This window comes from Fukomys damarensis, unplaced genomic scaffold (assembly GCF_012274545.1).
Source record: "Fukomys damarensis isolate Sample0158 unplaced genomic scaffold, DMR_v1.0_HiC HiC_scaffold_39, whole genome shotgun sequence".
Lineage (NCBI taxonomy): Eukaryota > Metazoa > Chordata > Mammalia > Rodentia > Bathyergidae > Fukomys > Fukomys damarensis.
Genome location: NW_022900951.1, coordinates 60935438 through 60959358, shown reverse-complemented (window position 1 = coordinate 60959358; position 23921 = coordinate 60935438). Strand labels below are relative to the sequence as shown.

At 39.1% G+C, this 23921-nt stretch overlaps 1 pseudogene; it reads left to right on the top strand.

The window, feature by feature from the left end:
- LOC104874349 overlaps positions 1–10074 on the top strand; it is a 13245-nt pseudogene extending 3171 nt beyond the window's left edge.
- Positions 10075–23921: the final 13847 nt, after the last annotated feature.

Below are 23921 nucleotides of genomic sequence, written 5' to 3'. Positions count from 1 at the left end.
AAAATAAATGAAATAAAACGTTAAAAAAAAAAAGGGGCATCATCTGTAGATATCCTGGGTCATCTAGCTTAAGTAAATGTGCAGACTTATGACATGGTGAACCTTTTATTTATTCCTTTAAAATGGTAAAAGGAGAGAAGACATGTGGAGCTGAAAGTCATTTTTCCTGTGTAAAATAAAAGTTGCAGGACAAGTACCACAGATGGTGGGCCATTTTGGTGTGCCTGCAGTCTTTGCACTCCAGAAGCTGAGGCAGGAGAATCACTTGATCTCAGTAGTCCAAGATAAGCCTGGACAATATAGACCAAACCAAATCAAACTAAACCAAATGACATAATTTGGAGGGTCCAAAATCTAAGTGAACCCATATTAAAATGACTATTCGGGGTGGAGGATTTAGCTCAGTGGCAGTGTGCCTGCCTCATAAGTGCAAGGTCCTGAGTTTAATCTCTGGCACAATAAAAAAAGAAAAGACCATTCATCCTGTTTACAGTTTTAAAAAATGCGGTACAATAAAGATTGAAAAGCCACAAAACACATAGGGCAAAAATTTAACTTGCTTTTTTTTCAGTACTGATGATTGAACACAGGGGTGCTCAACCACTGAGTACATCCTCAGTATTTTTTTTTTAATTTTCAGACATGGTGTCATAAAATTGCTCAAGCTGGACTCAAACTTGTGATCCTCTTTCCTCAGTCTCCTGAATAGCTGGAATTACAGGCATGTGCTTGGCTACTTTCTTTCCTTTCTATTATATAGCTCAACTTTGCTCTGAGTCCTCAGGCTCACACAGTGTTTCTTTTCGGTGGGGGGAGCAATTAATATATATGAAATCATCTGGTCTTGTGGGTATTTTGTTGTTTACCTGCTCTTTGGGACAATAGAGGTTACCAAGCCCTCTTCTTTGGGCTTTGTGTTTTGGCTCATTATCCCTCATCTTGCTGTTTCTATGCTCCTCTTCTCCTTCAGGGGGCTTAGGAACCCTCTTCTGATTTCTCTATTTCCTGGAGTAGCTGTCTTCAGGTCCATCTGCCTTGTCTCCTTTTTGTCCGAGCTACTCCATAGAGTGCACATGACATTGTATAAAGAACTAGGAGGTTAGGGTGTTCTCTTGAAACTTTAAGTTTCCATAAGCTATGGCTTGAGAAGTAGGGTACAAACCATATTCCCTCAGCCTACTTGGGGCTATCCCTCTGTAAACTTATATGATTTTTTGGAGGGAGGTTTACTTGGGTGGAACCCAGGACCCTGCACATGCTAGACAGTTGTTTTACTGAGCCATACCCCAAACTCCATACAGTGGTTTGAACCGTGTAGGGCAAGCCAAAAGAATGAACTTTCAATTCCCATTCCTTTCCTTCTCCATTCCTAGAAGGCTTCTTTTTTTGCCTACTATGGTGTGGAAACTTCTGTGTTATAACTTACATCTTAGTTATATTATTTCATTTATAAAGAGCCCTTCAAGTTTCAGTACTGAAATTTAAAAGGTCATCCCTGAAAGATCTGAGAAAGATCTTTATTTTCCATAGAGGTTGGTTTTTAGGACTTGTCTGGATATGAATTTACAAAAATAGAAACTGAAAACTGAGCAAAGACTCTTGTTTTAGGTACATTTCTTTTTTCCTCAGAAGCCACAAACTGCAATGTCAGCTTGGCCACAAAAGGTCAAGGTCAGTGGTACTTAAGAGTAGGGCTAATTTTTTGGTTCTTGCATGGACATCTGGACAACTCTCAGGAAGTTGAATCTAGCACATCCCACATTCTAGGCAGGCACTCTGTTAATGAGCCACATCCCTAACCCTGGAGATATTTTTATTATCCCCATTGGGGTTGGGTAGTAGTATTACATGTACTGAGTAGAGACAGAGAAGATACTAAACACCCTACAATGAACAGGAGCATAATTTAAATGTCAAGAGTGCTGAGGCTGAGAAATCCTAGTCTAGAACCACAACAAAAATGACAGAGAAGGTGTGGTGCTAGATTAATTGTAAACTTGAGTTGGGAATGCCCAGCTGAATTGAGTCAACATGGTTCTTGGCATGGGAGACCCACTTTAAGGAGGGCTGTTGTCAGAATGGTATAAAAAGGAGAACATGAGGGAAAAATTTCAACTGATCTTCCTTCGAGGAGCTTCATTGCACCTGCTTTTCTTCAGAGGAGTTTTAGTGATTTTTCTTCAAAAAGTTTTGGCTGTTTTCTTTCTTTGGGGAGCTTCAATCTTCTTCTGATCTTGGGTGTTGACTCCTAGCTTCCAGTGTAGATCCTTCAGCCTTTTGGCAAAGATACTTCAGCTTTCAATACTGACCCTTGGGCCTTTTTGGTGCAGATCTTTTTGTTCTCCCATCATGGATCCCTTGGCCTCCTGATATGGATTTGCATGGGACATTGCCATGGGCTCCAATCCTTTGAATCCTTCAGCTCTCCAGTGCACAGACAAACATTTTGCACTGTTCTACATCTGACTCTTAATAAGCACTGACTAATACAAATTTGGTACTGGAAATGGTAGAGAAACAGAATTGTAAAGATGAAGTTTTTAAAATGGTTTTAAGGGTTTTTGGAGGTGGTTCTCTAATTTGGTGAGAACTACAGATGCCATGGTTCCTCCTAATACTTGAAGTAAGTGAGTTAACCAGAAACCTCCCAATAGCCTGCACCTGAACTTTACCCCCTTTTCTCCCCAGACTGCTTCTTCAAAAGTCATGTCAGCCAGCACATAGCTTACCTTGTGGTTAAGAACAAAGGACAGGAAATGTTATACGGTGGCCCTAACCATAAAGACAGGAATTTGTTGCTGGATCACAAAAATTGGATTTTAATTTAACTTGAAATCTGCTTCTGTACCCCTGTGCTTGCTCAAAGATAAGATCATGACATGCTATTGTGTTGGTTTTCCCTGTAAAAATGGGATTGCCTGTTTGATCCATACCAAGGAAGATGGGAGCATGAGCACATTCTTGGTCACTGGCTACTAAAAGGACATTTACCTGAGAAACTTCATGAATGCTAAATCAGCATTTCAGATAATTCTAAATAATATCCTAGAAAAAGACAATGAAGGTCAAAACTCCATGAGGCCCAACAGACCAAATCAAGGAATTAAAGGGAGAGGGAAAACATTAAAAAGAGCCACAGGCAGTGGGAACTCTGAGCTAAATCCCCAGCCCATGAAACTTTTCAATGAAACTGAGAGAAGCAATAGTTCCAAATTCATTCCTAGAAGCAATGTTACTTTGATTCCCAAACCAGGAAAAGACCCAACCAAAAAAGAGAACTACAGGCCAATCTCCCTCATGAACACAGATGCAAAAATCCTCAATAAGATACTGGCAAGCAGAATATAGGTTGTTATCAAGAAGATCATACAACCTGAACAAGTCAGATTTATCCCAGGGATGCAAGGATGGTTCAACATATGTAAATCAATAAATGTAGCACAATATATTAACAGAGTAAAGGACAAAAAGCATATGATCATCTCAATATATGGATTGGACAAAATTCAACACCATTCATGATAAAAACCATGCAGAAAATTGGAATAGATGGTGTTTATCTTAATTTGATAAAGGCTATCTATGAAAAACCAACAGCCAACATAATACTAAATGGTCAAAAACTAAAAATATTCGCACTAAAGTCAGGAACAAGACAAGTATGTTCACTGTCACCACTCCTGTTTGATATAGATTTTTTTTGTACTAGGGATCGAATTCAGGCCCCTTTGCTTGTGCAACAGGCAACAAAATCACTGAACTAAATCCCCAGCCCTCAATATAGTTTTGGAAACATTAGCCACAGCAATCAGATGAGAGAAAGAAATAAAACAATAAAGATAAGAAAGGAAGAAATGAAATTGTCATTATTTGCTGACAATATGATACTCTACATAAAAGACCCAAAAAATTCCACCAAAAGACTTCTTCTGGACTTAGTTGCCAGATTCAGTAGAGTAGCTGGATACAAGGTCAACACTCAAAAACCAATAGTCTTCTTTTACACAAATAACAGAATCACTGAGAATGAAATTCGGGAAACAATCCCTTTCACAGTAGCATCCAAAAAACCAAAATAGTACTCAGCTACCTCATCTTTGACAAAGGAGCCAAATATCCCCAGTGGAGGAAAGAGCCTCTTTAATAAATGGTGCTGGAAAAATTGGATTTCAACTTGCCAAAGATTAAAACTAGACCCCTATCTTTCACCATGCACTAAATTAAAATCCAAGTACATTAAAGATCTAAATATTAAAGTAGAAACACTAAAGTTTCTTGAAGATAAGTTAGTTAGCACTCTAGAAGACACTGGCAAAGGAAAAGACTTTAGGAACAAATCCTCAGTAGCATGGGAACTAGCAGGAAGAATCAACAACTGGCATCTCATCTTTTAAAAAAGCTTGTGCACTGTGAGAGCTTTTGCACCAGCTGTTCCTCAGACAAAAGGACTACTAACTAGAATATATTCAAAAAAATAAAAAAATCAGACCCCCTCAAATTAAAAATACCAATTAAAAAATGGTCATCTGAAATGAACAGACATTCATCAGACAAAGAAGTAAAAGCAACAAATAAACATGAAAAAATGTTCCACATCACTGGTTATTTGAGAGATGCAGATGAAAACAACCCTGAGATTCCACCTCACCCCAGAAAGAATGGCTGCTCTCAAAAAATCAACCAATATCAAATGCTGGCAGAGTTGTGGGGAGAAAGAAACCTTTCTTCATTGGTGGTGGGGGTGCAAACTGGTGAACCACTGTGGAAATCAATATGGTGATACCTTAAACAAGTAGGGTTAGAGGTCCCATTTGACCCACATATTCCCCTGCTGGATATCTTCATAAAAGAATTAAAAGAATCATACCACAGTGATACATGCTCACCTATGTTTATAGAACAGTGCTCAGAGTGGTTTGACATGTGTAGACCTCTGGCACTGGCTGATCAGCCACAGTATTCCTCAAAATGAAATAGATGGGCAGCCTCAAAAAATTCAGTAGACTTATACACAGGAAGAAATTTAAGGGCAAATGAACAGAAACTTACTTCAAAGCATAGTAGGAGAGAATCTCAGCCTCTAGATCAAATTCACAAATTACAGCCAGTTCATAGTCCCAGAAACAACTGAATGAAGAGGAGGCCAGGTCCCTTTCATGAAGGACCCTGATGCACCACCAAGTGTTTATATGGTTGACCTCTCTCCCATACTTCCCCAGTGGGACTTGAGGCCTTTTACTAGAGTAACTGTGGACCAGGGAAAGTGAAATGATCAGACATTTAGGGGATTATTGGCTACTGGTTCTGAACTAATGCTGATTCCAGAGGATCTAAAACAACATTGTAGCCCTCTAGTAAGGGTAGGCCTATGAAGATCAGGTGATTAATGGAGTATTATCAGAAGTCTAGCTCACAGTGGGCCCAGTGAGTCCTCTAATCCATCTTGTACTCATTTCCCCTGTTTCAGAATTTACAATCAAATAGACATACTCATACTCAGTACTTGGCAGAACTTTCACATTAATTCTTTAACCTGTAGTGTGAAGGCTATTATGATTTGAAAGGCAAAAAGGAAGCCATTACAGTTGCCTTTGCCTGGCAAAATAATAAAAAACAATTATTTCACATTCCTGGAAGGATTGCAGATATTAGTGCCATTTTTAAGGACTTGAAGTACGCAGGGGTGGTGATTCCAACTACATCTCCATTTAATTCTCCCATTTGGCCTATGAAAAATGCAAATGGTGGCTGGGGATGTAGCTCAGTGGCACCACACCTGTCTGGCAAGCACAAGATCCTGAGTTTGATTCCCGGTACTGGGGGGAAAAAAAAAAAAGAAAGAAAGAAAACGACAGGTGGATCTTGGAGAATTTGGAGAATGATGGTAGATTACCACAAATTGAAACAAGTGGTGAGACTGATTGCAGCTCTCACACCAGATGTGACATCCCTGCTTGAGCAAATTAATACTTCTCCTGGCATGTGGTGTGCAGCTATTGATTTGGCAAATGCCTTCTTCCCCATACCTATCAATAAAGCCTATCAGAAACAGTTTGTCTTTGGTTGGCAAGGCCAGCAATACACTTTCAATGTCCTACCTCAGGATTATATTAACTCTCCAGCCCTGTGTGAGAACTTAGTTCATAGTGATATCAATCACCTTCCCCTCCTACAAGATATTACACTAGTCCATTACATTGATATTACGCTGGTCAAGCCAAGTGAACAGGAGGTAGCAACCTCTCTAGATTTGTTTAGTGGATTGGAAATAAATCCAATGAAAATTCAAGGCCTTCAACCTCAGTGAAATTTCTAGGAGTCCAGTGATTTGGGGCACATACAAATATTTCCTCTAAGATAAAAGACAAGTTGTGGCATCTGGCTTCCTCTATGACCGAAGAAGGCACAATGCCTAGTGGGACTATTTCAATTTTGGGGGCAACATATGTCTCACTTAGATGTTTTGTGCTGGCCAATTTATAGAGTGACTTGGAAAGCTGCTAGTTTTAGTGGGGCCCAGAACAAGAGAAGGTCCTGCAACAGGTCCAGGCTGCTGTGTTGGCTGCTCTGCCACTAGGGCCATATGATCCAGCAGATCCAATGGTTCTTGCAGTGGCAGCTGCTGTATATATGCTGTTTGGAGTCTCTCACAGGGCCCCATAGGTGAGCTGAAGAGGAGGCCTCTAGGATTTTGGATTAGGGCCCTCCTGTCATCTGTATACAACTACTTTCCCTTTGAAAAATAACTCTTGGCCTGCCGCTGGGCTTAGTGGAAATTGAATGCTTGACCATGGAACACCAGGTTACCATGTGACCAGAATTGCCTGTCATGAGCTAGATATCTGATCCACTGAGTCATAAGGTTAGACACACATAGCAACAGTCCATCTTAAATGAAAATGGTTTATATGTGATGATACAGGTCCAGAGCGCATGAGTAAGTTACACGAGGAAGTTGCCCAGATGCCCATGGCTCTTACTCCTGTTATTTTTTTTCTTATTGAGTTTATTGGTACTTTTTAAGTATACGGTGCAGTTACAGTCATCATTAGGATCTTGTACCTTTACATGACAGGTCTTGGTTCTCATTTTTTTCCCCAAACCCCTGCACTCCCTTCAACCCCTCCACCCTTCCCTATTTACAAAAGCTTTGTTTCCATTTTTTCATTTTCTCATATTTTTTTCCCTTATTTCCTTTCCCCTACCCTCCCCACTTCCCCTACACCTTTAGCCCTTTTCTTCCTATTTCACATTGTCAATTATACCATTTGGATCTTATTTACACTTTTAGTTTTTCACACCAGAGAAGCTATTCGGTATTTATACATGTGTGTCTTGTTTATTTCACTTAAGAGTATGGCCTCAATAAGCTTACTCCTGTTATATTGCCATCTTTCACAGCATGCACTTATGGCCTCATATGGTATACAGTATGATCAGATACTAAAGGAAGAGAAGACTCGGGCCTGGTTTATGGATGATTCTGCAAGTTATGCAGGTACCACATGAAAGGGGACAGCTGCAGCATTTCAGCCCCTTTCCAGGACATCCCTGAAGGACAGTGGTGAAGGAAAATTGTCTTACTAGGCAGAACTTCAAGCAGTGCACATGGTAATATATTTTGCCTGGAAGGAGAAATGGCCAGATGTGCACCTGTATACTGATTCATGGGCTGTAGCCAGTGGTCTGGCTGAATGATCTGGAATTTAGAAGGAACAGGAGTAGAAAATTGGTGACAAAAATATTTTGGGAAGAGGTATGTGGATAGAACTCTCCATATGGGCAAAGAATGTAAAAATATGACCCCTTCTGTAAATAGTGGCCAACCTTTTTCTTCAGCCACCCCTGTCATTGCCAAATCGGTACATGAACAGAGTGGTCACAGTAGCAAGGAAGGAGGTTATCCATAGGCTCAGCAACATGGACTTCCACTCATCAAGTCTGATCTAGCTATACTGCTGAATGTCCAATACTCCAGCAGCAGAGACCAACACTGAGTACCTGACATGGTACCATACCTTGGGATGACCAGCTTGCAACCTGGTAGCAGGAAGATTATATTGGACAGCTTCCATTATGGTAAGGACAGTATTTTGTCCTCACTGGTATATACACTTATTCTGGATATGGATTTACATTCCCTACAACCAATGCTTCCTGCCAAAACTACCATCCATAGACTTGCAGAATGCCTTATCCATTGTCATGGAATTCTACATAACATTATCTCTGACCAAGGAATACATTTTACAGCCAAAGAAGTGAAGCAATGGGCTCATGCTCATGAAATTCAAGGTATTTATACATGTGTGTCTTGTTTATTTCACTTAAGAGTATGGCCTCAATAAGCTTACTCCTGTTATATTGCCATCTTTCACAGCATGCACTTATGGCCTCATATGGTATACAGTATGATCAGATACTAAAGGAAGAGAAGACTCGGGCCTGGTTTATGGATGATTCTGCAAGTTATGCAGGTACCACATGAAAGGGGACAGCTGCAGCATTTCAGCCCCTTTCCAGGACATCCCTGAAGGACAGTGGTGAAGGAAAATTGTCTTACTAGGCAGAACTTCAAGCAGTGCACATGGTAATATATTTTGCCTGGAAGGAGAAATGGCCAGATGTGCACCTGTATACTGATTCATGGGCTGTAGCCAGTGGTCTGGCTGAATGATCTGGAATTTAGAAGGAACAGGAGTAGAAAATTGGTGACAAAAATATTTTGGGAAGAGGTATGTGGATAGAACTCTCCATATGGGCAAAGAATGTAAAAATATGACCCCTTCTGTAAATAGTGGCCAACCTTTTTCTTCAGCCACCCCTGTCATTGCCAAATCGGTACATGAACAGAGTGGTCACAGTAGCAAGGAAGGAGGTTATCCATAGGCTCAGCAACATGGACTTCCACTCATCAAGTCTGATCTAGCTATACTGCTGAATGTCCAATACTCCAGCAGCAGAGACCAACACTGAGTACCTGACATGGTACCATACCTTGGGATGACCAGCTTGCAACCTGGTAGCAGGAAGATTATATTGGACAGCTTCCATTATGGTAAGGACAGTATTTTGTCCTCACTGGTATATACACTTATTCTGGATATGGATTTACATTCCCTACAACCAATGCTTCCTGCCAAAACTACCATCCATAGACTTGCAGAATGCCTTATCCATTGTCATGGAATTCTACATAACATTATCTCTGACCAAGGAATACATTTTACAGCCAAAGAAGTGAAGCAATGGGCTCATGCTCATGAAATTCACTGGTCTTACCATGTCCCTCACCATCCAGAAGAGGCTGGTCTGATAGAAAGATGAAATGGTCTTTTAAAGAAACTGTTAAAGCACCAGTTAGGTGGCTGTATCTTGCAGGCTTGGGGCAAGGTTCTTCAGTGGGCTGTATATACTCAGAATCAGTGCCCACTATATGGTACTGTATCTCCCACAGCGAGGATACATGGATCCAGGAATCAATGGATAGAAGTGGGAAAAGTACCACTCACTATTACCCCTAGTGATCCACTAGTAATATTTTTGCTTACTGTTCCTGCAAATCTATTCTCCGCTGGCTTTTCTGTCTTTGTTCCAGAGCGGGGAAGGCTTGTTCCAGGAAGTATAATAATGATACCATTAGATTGGAACATAAGACTTCCTCCTGGTCATTTGGTCTCCTCATGCCTCTGAGGAATCAAGCTAAAAAGGAAGTTAGTTACAGTGTTGACAAAGATGATCAACTCAGACTTTCAACTAAGACTACTGCTCAAAAATGGAGGAAAAGAGCAATATACTTGGAGTGTAGGAAATCCCTTGGGGCACTTTTTAGCATTACCATGCCCTGTTATTAAAGTTAATGGGAAACTACAACAACTCTCTCCAGGCAAAATGACAAATAGTCCAGAATCTTCAGGAACGAGGGTATGTCTTGTCACACCAGGGAAAGAACCAATATCTGCTGAGGTGCTTGCTTAAGGCCAAGGTAATACAGAATGGATAGTCGAGAAAGATAGTTCTAAATTCCAGCTACAATCCCATGACTAGCTACAGAAATGAGGACTGCAATTTTAATAGCTCTCTCTTAATATGATTTTAATGTGATATAAAGTTGATAGATATCAGTTTTTAAGTAAACCTGTGTTATATTAGAGGCCTAGGCTTCATTACACATTTTCTTATGTTATGAAATACAACTAAAATTTGAACCATGTACATAGGTGGAAGCCAAGGGAGTCTTTAAACTTGAGAAGCTGTATTTTTTAATGTGGATTCACTGTATTTTATATTGCACTTTGTAAACAAATTATTATTTTTTTACTCGTGGGTGTGATTTTTTATTTCTTTTTGATATTTTAATCATTTAGTATTAAATTCATTTTGAAGATTTTGGAATTAAGTGAAAGAGAAGGGAGTTGTGAACTTTTACATTTGTAGTTTTTAGATATCTGCTTGTTATCAGGTTATCTAGCCAATGTATTGCAGTTTCAATTTTAAATTATGAGAACCCTTTGAATATTTATTTCTGGTGTGGAAATGAGTGCAATAAAATTGTATACATATAATTGTTATGTAAATCTGAATAGATCAAGGCATGTTAATTCTTTACAAATCTGATACTGGACACTATGGTTTAAGGAAAATGTGTCTGGTTGTCAAGTTGACAAGGGGTGGATTGTAGTGATTAATTGATTATCACTTTGAGTGGGAACACCTTGCTGAATTGAGTCAGAATGGTTCTGGGCAAGGAAGACCCTCTTTAAGGATAATTGTTGTCAGAACATTATAAAGAGGAGAACAGGAGGGAAGGATTTCAACTGATCTTCTGTGGAAGAGCTTCATTGCACCTGCTTTTCTTCCGAGGCATTTCAGTGGTTTTCTTCAAAGAGCTTTGGCTGTTTTCTCTCTTTGGTGAGCTTCAATCTTCATCTCATCTTGGATGTTGTCTCCTGACTTCCAGTGCAGATCCCTTGGCCTTCCAGCACAGAACCTTCAGCCTTGTGGCACAGACGCTTCAGCTGCTAGTACTGCCCCTTGAGCCTTTTCAGTGCATATCTTTTGGTCTCATATCGAGGATTCTTCAGCCTCCTGATATGGATTTGCCAAGCCCCGGACTGGATTCTTTGGGTCTCCAGCACACAGACAAACATTTTATACTCTTCTACATCTGACTCTAGTAAGCATTGACTAATACAGAACGTGAAGTATATTGAGTGATTTTCCCCCTGTTAATTAACATTATGTATGTATGTATTTGAGACAGGATTTTGTGTCATAGTTTATGCTGAACCTGTCACTGAATTGGGTTTTAGGATCCCTGAGGCTGAAATAAGAAATTTACCCCACCTTTTAAAAATAAGTTTTTAGAGGTACAAGATCCCAACAATAAATGTTACTGTACTGTATCCCTAAAATGTACCAATAAACTCAATTAAAGCTGAAAAATAAATAAGTTTGTAGGTTCACTGGCTCCAGTTGCAGAAAGAGAATTATCAGGACACATCAATAAAAGACATAAGAAGGTTTATTACAGATAGAGATGAGGTAAAAGGCAATCTTTTCTGTCAAAGGAAATAACTAAAATAACCTATTTTAAAAGACTATTTCTATAAAATCCTAGTTTTGTAAAATGTACAAGTGCTTGTTCCACTGCTTTTTTAAAACTTGAGACAAAGGGCTATGTGCCTGTCCTTCTGCCATAAACCTTTGCAACACAAGGCTTTCTGGATCACAGAATTTTACCTGCCTAGCAACTATGGCCTCATTAAACTAGCCAATTGTGTTCATTGTGAGCTACACTCCCACCAATGGAGTAGGGCACAGTGATGACCATGCCTCAGGGATAAAATGCAGGTGAACCACCCACTCACCATGGCTGTGCACTGTTCTGTAGAAGTAAAGTTTGCCTCGCTGAGAAACTTTGGAAAGATTTTTTTCCTTTTGTGCATTTTGTGACACCAGAGATTTTGTACCCCACATTTTGGTACTCGATGGGCCATTCATTCAGAGGGGTCCCTAGACCCTCCCCCTGTGGGGAAGACATGTCCCACAGTACTGTTGAGGTGGCCTCTGGAGTCTCATGTGATTGTCACCCCTTGAACAGGTAAGGATTGCCCTCAAAATAGAAAAGTTCTTGACAATGAGGGAATCGGACCCACGCAAGCACTGGTAGTGGCCAGGCAACTCTGTGCAGACCAAGGTAAGAACCATCACAAATGGTGACAAAGCTTTTTTATATCGGTGGTTGGGTCACCCCAGGGATTGTATGAGAGTGGTTGCGACATGGCTTTAACATGAAGCAAATGTAGGGTTCCTATCCATAGTTCTGTAGATATCCAGGTGACTGGATATAGTGCTGTGGGGGAGTTGATCAGGGATTGACAAATCATTTGGGCTAGGGTGCAAATAACCTCTGTTTCAGAAGGGCTGAACTTCTAGGGAAATTCTCATACTTGGAAAGACCAGGATGGGCAATAATCTAACAAGAGGTCTAGAGAAAAAGGAACTAAAAACGAAATCCCTCCAGATATCCCCTTGGGTAAATGCTCCAGTATTGGAGTGATAGTTAGAAAACTAAAAATAAAAAGACACAACAAATGGTAAAATGCTGTTTCATCTGGACCTAGGAACGGATTCTCAACCCTTCTCTTTTCTGACTCAAATTTGGGTCTAATGAGGATTAGCTTCATCAACTTTTGATTGAACACCTTAATGGTAAGATCTCTGCCTCGCAAGAAGAGATGGATAATACCCTGTGCTGGAGATGGGACCCTGTAATTTTATTTCCTCTGAAAACTGGGAAAGGTGGGAAAGAAAAGGGTAACCAATGGGATGCCCTCACCTGTCTGCTGCCTCCATACCACCAGGGGTGGGGTCTACCAGAGCAAACAGATCACACCAGGTAGGCCAGATCCAAATGAATTCAAACCACCTGCTGTGCCTTCTGCCACAGCCACTGTTTCACTGAATGAGGGCGTGGCCACAAAGATCCTGTTGCCATTGCATAGTCTGGGACACTTGTGGCAGTCTCAGCTCTCTCTTCACATTATCCCTCCCTCCCTAAACTGAGAAAGGAGCAGAAGCAATGTAAAAATGATATTCAAAACTTTCCATTTGCCCTTTGAGATAAGGGGAGGCCACAGGGCTTATCCCCTCTTAGGGTGGGTTCCCCTAGGGGGAGGAGGAATTGGGTTTGTCAGTGGTCCCTTAAGGAGTTCTGAAGTACAGATTAAGAAAGGAACTGAAGTCCCTACTGGAACATTCCCATGGGTTGGCTGACCAATTAGACCAATTTTTAGGCTCACAGTTGTACATCTGGACTGAACTAATGTCCATCTTAGGAATCTTGTTCTCTGGAGAGGACAGAGTAATGATTAGGAGAGCAGCAATATCTGCTTGGAAGTGAGAGAATCCAGCTGGCCCAGGAATCCTAGCTGCAGATGTTAAGTTTCCCAACCAGGAACCCCAGTGGGATAATAACAATGCAGACCACCGGGAACACATGAAAGACTTAAGAAACTTGATTATAAAAAGAATAAGGGAGTTAGTTCCTCAGTCTCAAAACATCACTAAGGATTTTAACATCATCTAACAGGGGAAGGAGCAGGGACCAGCTGAATTTCTGAACAGATTAAAAGACCAAATAAGAAAATACTCCAAGCAAAATCTCAATGACCCCCTAGGTCAAGGCATGTTAAAACTCCATTTTGTTGCCAATAGCTGGCCAGATAGCTTTAGAAAATGACAAAAAAATTGAGAATTTGAAAGATAGGCAACTAGAGAAGTTAATGAGGGAAACACAGAAAGTGTATGTGAAAAGGGATGAAGAGAAGAAAAAACAACAACAAAAAACCTCAAGATATGCTCTCTACCATGGAGCAGATAAACAAAGAAAAGGCTTATCCCAGGTCTCAAAAGTCAAAACTTTTACAACAGCACCATCAGAAAGGGCATCAGAAAGGAGGAACAAATGTTATAAATATGGGACAAGGGACACTTTAAAAGAGAATGTCCAAAATGGAAGGAAGGAAATATGATCTCCCTCATGATTTTTCATGGAGAAAAGGGAGGACAGGGGTCCTTTCATGTTGATGGGTCCTATTAAGAGCTCCTCGTAAATTTTGAGGTAGGACCTAATAGGAAAGAAAGTATTTTTTAACTGATTCCAGAGCCAGCTGATCCTCACTTTGTGATTACATTTCAGGATTACATTGTTCCTCAAAGTGACTTTTAATATCTCAAGTAAAATGCGAAGAATTTATGGTTCCCATCTTTGAAGAAACAGAGATTAAATTCCAAAATTGAACAGCTCAGATAAGATTCCTCTTTGTCCCTGAGGCAGGAACAAATTTCCTAGGCAGTGATTTAACAAATAAACTAGGGATAGGCCTCTAAACATTATCAAAGAAGATAAGGCTTGCTTAATTTCTTGACTCCCCAGGTTGATGACAAAATTCTCCCTGAAGTCTGGACTAGAGCCAGGAACCAGAGTGGATTAAATATTTCCCTAATTCATATTTAACTAAAGAACAGGGGATAAATGGTCAGGAGAAAACAATATCCAATATCTCTGGAAAGAAGGTTAGAACTAAAACCTATCATAGAGGGACTCATAAGATAGTCTCCTTGAGCCTTGTATGCCCCCCACATCTTTTTGGTACTGGGGATGAAACTTGGGACCTTGTGCTGTCAAGGCAGGCAGTGGCACCACTGAGATAATCTCCCAGTTCCTTGTACGTCCCCTTTTAATACTCTAATACTAACAGTAAAAAACTCAGTGGCTCTTATTGATTAGTACAGTCCCTAAGAGTAAACCAAATAGTTCAGGGTAGATATCCTCTGGTCCCAAATCCTTACATTTCCCTTAGCAAAATTTCCTATGATCACAGTGGTTTAGTGTTATAGATTTAAAGGATGCTTTTGGGCTAGCCCCTTGGCTAGTGATAGTAGCAGCATATTTGCTTTTGACTGGGGGGATCCCCAGATGAGAAGGAAATAATATCAATGAACTATTCTCCCACAATGAGTCACTGACTCATCTAACTTATTTGGCCAGATCTTAGAACCTGGAGAAATTCACTGTCCTTCCCCAAATTAAGTTAGTTCAATATGTGGATGATTTGCTGCTGTCTGGTGACCTCAAAGTGGAAATGACAAATGCCACTATTAGCCTACTCAGTTATGTAGGCTGACCGGGCCTAAGAGTTTCTAGGACTAAATTGCAGTTTGTTGAAAATGAAGTTGAGTACAGGGGATTCTAAGTTACAGCTGTCTTAGCATATGAAAAACTTGGGTTAATTAGGTTAATGGAAGATTCATCTGCCACTTGTTGTCTATAGCATGCACCCAGGTAAGCATCCAGATCTCAGCTTTATTGACTTACAACCAACTTGAGTTACAACCAGTCCTTAGGAACTGATTGAGCTTGTAAGTCAAGGGTCCACTGTATATTGGACACTTAATTAGCAATGGAAGATTAAATTTGGGTCTCAAGTGAGTGGAGGGGATTACCAACATGGTTCTACCAGCACTAAGAAAGAATTTAGAAAGTTTGGGAATTGGTTGAGTATTGCCAAGTATGGATAGATTGTTATGTCCTAAAAATTAAGGCTTATCTCTTAAATGATTAGAAGAGTAACTTGACCACTTTCTCTGAGAACTGGAAGAATTCAATTTGTGAACAACTTAAACAACCCCTCATTACTGCCCTAGTGCTGGCATTGCTCTCACTCAGAAAACCCTTCCATCTATTTGTTAATGTAAATAATGGAATGGCCCTTGGAGTCTTAATTCATAATAGACAACTGGTAGCTTACTTGTCCAAGTTACTGAACCCAGTCACTCAGGGCTGACCAGAATGCATCCAGTCACTGTGACAGCCTTAATGACTGAGAAAAGTAGGAAATTGACCTTTGGTAGCACCGTAATCGTTAGCATGCCACAACAATTTTCCACCATAAGGTGGAAGGGTGGCTGACAGCTGGATATTAAAACATGAAGCAACTTTTTTAGAGAGAGTTGATCTCACCTTTATCACTGATAGTACCCTAAACCTTGTTGAATTCCTCCTCAGGGGTGAGACCCAAAGTATTGTGGAACACTGTTGTATGGATCTCATATGTTATCAAAGATTTGACCCAATCTCAGAGAAACTCCTTTTTAAAAATTTCATTAATTTTATTGGTACATTTTAGGTATATAATATGCTGACATTCATTATTGGGAATTTGTACCTTTACATAATATATCTTAGTGAGAAACTCCCCTTTTAACTGGATTCAGGCTTCTTGTGGATGGCTTTTCCCAGGTTCTTGAAGGAAAGAGACACAATGATACTTTGTTATAAATGGAAAACAACTCACAGTTGTTAAATCAGGAAGACTCCTCAATAACTAATTATCATCAAATTCTTGAAGGGAAGGGAAGGAACAATTTACACTGACTTAATTTTTTATTTATTTATTTTTCTCATTGAGTTTATTGGTACTTTTTAAGTATACAGTACAGTAACATTTATCATTCGGATTTTGTACCTTTACATGACAGATCTTGGTTCTCATTTTTCCCCAATATCCCTGCCCTTCTTCACCTACTCCACCCTTCCTTATTTACAAAGACTGTTTCCATTTTTTCCTTTTCTCATATTTTTTCTTTTCCCTTATTTCCTTTCCCCTATCCTTCCTACTTCCCCTACATGTTTAGCCCTTTTCTTCCTATTTCCCATTATCAATTATACAATTTGGATCTTATTTACACTTTTTTTTGTACTGGGGATTGAACTCAGGACATTGTGCTTATGAGGCAGGTGGTGGCACCACTGAGTGAAATTGCTGGCCCCTACACTTTTAGTTTTTCACACCAGAGAAAGTATTCAGTATTTACACATGTGTGTCTTATTTATTTCACTTAAGAGTATGGCCTTAATATGCACCCATTTTCCTATGAATGACTCTAGTTTCTCATTCTTTTTGGCTGAGTAGTACTCCATTTTATAGAAAAACCACATCTTCTTTATCCAGTCTCTAACTGATGGGCAATTGGGCTGTTTCCAAGTTTTAGCTATTACTAACTCTGCCATTATAAACATGGGTGTGCATATATCACTGTGGTATGATTCTTTTAATTCTATTGGGAAGACACCCAGCAAGGCAATAGATGGGTCAATTGGAACTTCTAATCCTAGTTGTTTCAGGTATCTCCATATTGATTTCCATAGTGGTTGAACCAGTCTGCACTTCCACCAACAATAGAGAAGGCTTCCTTTCTCCCCATAACCCCACCAACATTTGTTGTTGGTTGATTTCTTAATAGCAGCCATTCCTTCTGGGGTGAGGTGAAATCTCAGTGATGTTTTCATCTGCATCTCTTGAATGACCAGTGATGTTGAACACTTTTTCATATATTTATTTGCTGCTTTCACTTCTCTGAGAAATGTCTGTTCATTTCAGATATTTTTGAATTGGGTATTTATATTTGGAGGGCCTGATTTTTTGAATGAAGGAGATAAAAAAATTGTAAATACCTCAATGACAATGAATGAAATTTAAGATGTAATTAAAAGTTTACCAATGAAGAAACCCCAGGTCCTGATGGATTCACTGCTGAATTTTACAAGACATTTAGAGAAGAACTATTCCCACTACTCTTTAAGCTTTACAATGAAATTGAAAGGGAAGCATTATTTCCAAATTCATTCTGGAAACAAGTGTTACTTTGTTTCCCAAACCAGGGAAATACCCACCCAAAAAAAGAGAACTACAGGCCAATCTCCCTAGTGAACATAGATGCAAATATCCTTAAAAAGATACTGGCAAACAGAATACAAAGGGTCATCAAGAAGATCATACACCCTGACAGAGTCAGATTTATTCCAGGGATGCAAGGATAGCTCAACATACATCAACTTTAAATATGCTGTTGGGGTGGTCCACACCTTTGGAAAGATCTGGGCTGAACAAGGCCTAACTAATAGCAAAGGACAGGACCTAGTCCATAAAGAATTAATCACCCAGGTCTCAGAGAGCTTAATGTTGCCTAAAGAGATAGCTATGGCACATGTACCAAGGGATCAAAGAGGGTGTTCAATGGAAGCCTGCAGAAACAGCCTATCCAATGAGATGGCTAAAAAGGTATCCCCTCAATCAGAGGCCCTAGTTTTCATCTTGCCCCTGTTCTGTCATCACCATCAGTAATGCCAATATTCACTCCCCAGAAAGAACAACTAACTGAACTGGGGGCCTCCACCCCACCCCCAAGTGAAGATAGCTCCTATTACATGGAAGAAAAATGATTTGAAGCCCATCATGAGGAAACTTGTCGCGAGCTGGCGACGCAGAGCACTGTCCAGCAGTGTCTCAAACCTGAAAGAGCAGCGGGGTGGAGATGGGGCAGAGAGAAAGAAAGGACGCCAAGACAAGAGTCTGATCAAGGCGGCGTTTATTGCCGGCAAGCACCGGCCTTTTAAAGCAAAAAAACCACACACTATTATGGGATGGGTTTACCATAGTAACTGAAAGGTCACACAGGAAAAGAGCAAGCAGGTTCAACAAAACAACCCACCGTGAGTAGTAGTAACCCGGACAACCACACATCTAAAGGTCAGAGACAAGAAACTGTAACTTTTAGGAATTCCACAAAGGAAACACTCTACCTGCTAAACTGGAGAAACTTAACACATATAGAGTTACTAAAGTTAACAATACTTACAACCAATAGTCATGATCCCCACAGAAACTTTTATCCTAATTACATGAAGGATGCCATTATAGCCCCTAGGCTATATGTGACATGGTCCTTATGGCCTATGTGTACACAGGTATATATCTTAACAAGTCACTGAGGGCTGCCTTATCTGCAAAAAGATCAATAAGCAGGCCTTAAGGAAACAACTCTGGGTGGGGGAGTCCTGGTCTAAGGCCATTCTAAAGCAACCAGGTCAACCACATAGAAACACCTAAAATAGGCTGTGCAAAATATCTGCTGGTTATAGTATATCATTTAACCAACTGGGTTGAGGGTAACAGTTGCTCAGTGCCAGGGCCAGCAATGTTGTCAAAGTACGATTAGAAACTATCATTCCCTGATTTGGGTTAATTGAACACATAGATCCAGACAATGGGAGCCATTTTACTGCTAATATCCTTAGAGGACTCATGGGGACCCTAGATATCATGTGGGAGTTTGATACCACATGGTATTTTCCATCCTCTGGCAAAGTAGATAGAATAAATCAGACCCTAAAGGGACATTTAATTAAACTCATACTAGAAACTAAATTATCGTGGACAAAATGCCTTCCCATTGTACTCTTAAGAATCAGAACTGCCTCCCAAAAAGATATTGGTCTGCCCCCTTATGAGATGGTCTATGACCTGCCCTACGTAGTTTAAACAAAAATCCAATGCCTTAGAAATTATGTACTTGGCCTCTCCTCTACTTTGTTTTCTCTCAGACAACAAGGACTTGTCCAGTCTCCATCTTTTAAATTCTCAGTACATACCCACCAGTACCGTGATTACATCCTGATCAAGATATGAAAAGAAGAAAAGCTCAAACCAACTTGGGAAGGACCCTGCTAGGTTTAATTTAAAACTGAGACTACCAACCATATGGCTGAGAAAGATTGGATTCATTACACTCAGGTCAAAAAGGCACCCTACTCTGAACCTAAAGTAAAATGGATGGCAGTTCCAAGTTCCAGTGATACTAAGGTAACCTTAAAAGGACTATAATGGGGCTTTTACTTTCAGCTGGGACTGCCCATAGGATCTTCACTATTAGTGTTACTGAGGCTAACTCCTCTATCAGGTTTGATACATGTCTTAGCCTCTCCTATGAGAACTTACACTCTAGAGCTGATAAATACCTCTTTCCCTTAAGCAAGAAGAGATATAAATATTGTGCTTTAAAGGATCCCTGTAATGATTGGAATGGCATTTGCTAGACTACTCAATATAAGGAGTGGATTTATAACCCACAGTCTTCAGATTTGATAAGAGCTTTGAAAGGGAAAATGCAAATAATATGAGGGAATCCTTCCCCCAACTTCCAGCCCTTTGAATGTTATCCCCTGATATAGATCCTATTCAGCACCTTCTAGAAGAGCGCTAGTTCATTGCAGTTGAATACTTGTTGAGCAACGTATTCTTTCTTGTAGGCTTCTGCAGCAGCTTTGTCAGAACTAGAAGACTTATCATGTTTTATTACACCAGATACCACTTCTCTTGCAAAATTTATGAAACCACCCTTTACTGGCTTTACATTCATAACTTGTTGCACTTGTTAAGGTTTTTTTTTTTTTTTGCAGTAAATCACTATGCAAATTCCTGTCTTTTTCACAGATCATAGCTTCACTAATGCTATCATCTGCCAGATGTTTCTTATTCAGCCACACTAACGAAAGATTTCCCACCTCTTCCGGCACTTGTATCCTCTGCTTGGTTAAGATTGTTAGTTTTTTTCCCCATAACTCCTTTGATGAAATCTTTATTCTTGAAAATAGTAGAGACTGTAGACTTCACTATCTTGTACTCCGAGGCCAGATCAGTCACACAAATATCATGCTCATGCTTTTCTACAATTTTCTTCTTCAATTCAATGATTAATTTCTTCAAAATCTTCTTACCATTCTTGCTCTGCACTTTCTTGTTACCTTCATTATTTTTCTGCACTTTCTTGTCACCTTCATTATGGCTCTGTACACTCTGGTCCAATTTCACTACTACTCTGCATGTTCTTGTCACCTTTGTTACCACTCTGCACTTTCTTTTTACCACTCTTCTTGATCTAAACTTTCTTTGGAGCCATGCTGGATAGAATAATACTGTACAGTACTCTATGTGCTAAAAAGCACACAAAAAAGCTTCACAGCAAGTGTGCACAGATTTGTCTGTAAACATTATCTCAACTAGAGAAAGCCATGACCATGTGTTAGTGTGGGGATGGTAGCCAAATTCCTGTTCATGAGAGGAACATCACCATGGTCATGCTTGTCACCCAATGCATAGTTCATGAATAGAAGCAAAATTTTGCCAAAAGCGTCTGTTTGTGAACAGATGCATTCATGAACCAAGGTATTACTGTACAATTTTTATGTTTTTAATTTTTTCATTGTTCAACAAAGTTATTTTAGGATTTATTGAAAGAAATAAAACTATATTAAAAATAGAGTCATCTCACAAACTGAAAGACAGGAACAAAAAGAACAAGTTAGTATTTATTCCTGAGAGGCAGATCTAATTAGCTGTAGAATAGACTTTCTCTTTCCTATCTTTTGTCAAACAAAAATTATTTTTCCTATTTCTAAAGCATAAAAAGAAGTGAGTCCTAAATGGGTTGTTCAGGTAAAAGTTTCAGCCCTCTAATGGGGATTAAGAAACACTAAAAGCTGCTACAGTTTCTTTTAATATCAAAATGTACATACTTCTACTATTTACATAAATTTGAGAATTTTACACTCATGACCTGAATTTTAAAAATTGTCTTATTTTATAGTCTTACTAATTCTTAGTGAGGATGTCCAATGCGTCTGAACAGGCATCCCAACAACAGAAAGGGGCCAGACAGGAAGAGCTGCTCTCTGCAGCCTCAACCAGTCAAAAGGCACCATCCCAGATGCAGCTAGCAACTTACACTGCAGCCTAATCCACTGAACCTGATGCAAAGCAGATCAAATCTGAATGGTTCATAAATTGCAAATTCACAAGTTACAACAGTCACTGTACAATTGCCAAAGCTCTAAACTTATTCACTCCTGACACTTGATTTCTCTCAATTTCTGTACTCTTAATTTTGGTAACTAAATCTACCAAACTAAAAACTTCCATTCTTAACCACTTGAGTAAAATAGTCAAGACAATTGTTAACATTTTTGTTCTATTCATGTGTTCAATTCTGATTTGTACAGGTAATAGGAAAACTTGAGTCAGTTTTTCCTCAAACTCCCAATCCTATGTTCTGACTGAATATAAACTCTTGATAATTTTCTTATAGCTGCTTTTTTTTAATATCATTGGTAACCACAAATTCCATGTGGACAACCATTTCTGATCTTTTTAAAATAAGGATTAAAATGTAACACCTATTATAGATATTTAAAGATTCAAGTGGCCTAACTACATCTCCAATTAATTATATAACATCAAGCAGCTGTTAAAGTTAGTAGGACTATGTTGGTTAAGTCCTAGTTATTTAAACATCTATCAATCCCTATGAATAGATCACGATTTCAAACAAAGTAAACTGCTATTGGACCCTAACTGAAAAGGAAAAAAACCTTACCATTTCTTGGTTGTATTGGGAATTAATAGCCATTCAGGGAAGTAGTTCATGGAACAACACCTGGCTCCAATCCCACATTCACAAGGACCTTGTAGCTCTAAAAATCTTTGCTGAGTTGCAGGGCACAATGTCATCTTCTGTCCAGAAGAACAGCACAGCCAGCACACTTCCACCAAACCCAGGGTACAAGTTGAGTTACAGTCTGGTTATATTTTCTGAAGTCCTAGTAGAAAACAGCAGTGTGGCCAGAAATGACCATATTCAAATAAAAAACCTTAATCAGGTCTGACTGTCTAATCACCATCCCAGACACAAAAAAATACACAGAAGCCAACAGTCTCAAGCTAGAATCATGTTGTAAAATAAAGTTAACAGTCTAAAATACCAACACTGATATAACGCAGATTCTACAGGTGCCCTACATTAGTGATTGCCACTATTTTTCTCCACAAAAATATCAATATCCTGAATTTTACCAGCATTTTCTTTCCATAATAAATTTGTGGAACATAAAAGCACACAATTAAACAACAGAAGCAGTGGTACAAAAAGTCTGGAAGAACTTCCCACTAAAAGAATTGTCTCCAAAGAGAGAGAGAGAGAGAGAGAGAGAGAGAGAGAGAGAGAGAGAGAGAGAAAAAAACAACATAAACAGATATATTTTATATTTACACAAAAAAATTAAACATTAAAGCCTTACACTTTCAAGTTTTCTTAAACTCTTGTTTTAGGAGTTGTTATGGAGTTGATATGTTTTTCTAATATGTATTTGGTTAAGATTAAATAATACCAAAACGTTACTTCACAATTTTTTTTCACAATAAATTTAGTCATGGCCCTGTAGCAGTTATTTTGAACACGGCAGAAAACACCAGATGAATTAATATTCCAAATCCTTATCAGTATCTTATGTTATAAAACTGTTAAGACATTTTATTTACTAACTTGACTGTGAAAATGGTACCAAAAAACAAAAAAAAAAAAAACCAACAACAACTCAGTTTACTAGCATCTGCAGAAACTAAAAGTCTGGTACATAAATAAGTTTTTTTAAGGACATAAAATAATACCCATCCAATAACTCAAAGGTATCCCTAAATTATAATTCTAATGTGCTTTACTTTTTGTTATTTCTATAAGCTATTTAACTGCATATTGCTTTAAGATATGATGGAGTTTCTTTACCTAATCTGATACTAAAAATCACTCCAGATTACAAAATGATTGGTTTCTACAGCCCTAGGAAAATTTAGAATAAAATCACACATAAGATTTAATATAGATGAAATTTAACTTTTCCAAATCCAATTAATTGTACCTATTAGAACAGAACCTTCTGCATGACCTGCCAGTTTCCTATTCCTTTTGTCAACTTAAAAAAGAACTATTTCTGGGGAAGCCAAGCTACGTTTTTTATTTTACCATGTAAAAATTTTTTGTTTTCCACAAAAATGCACTACATTTAAAGACATATATTTAAGTGACATGGCTAATCAACTCTTCCATGCTGATCCTAGAAAATAACCTCCACTGAATCTTTGAATAATGGAAAAGATGACATTCAGCCATGAACATCTGAATGGTAGAGGTGGACACAACTTTAATGTTCAAGCCACAGCTGTGAAGTCTGGGAAAGGTGAGTT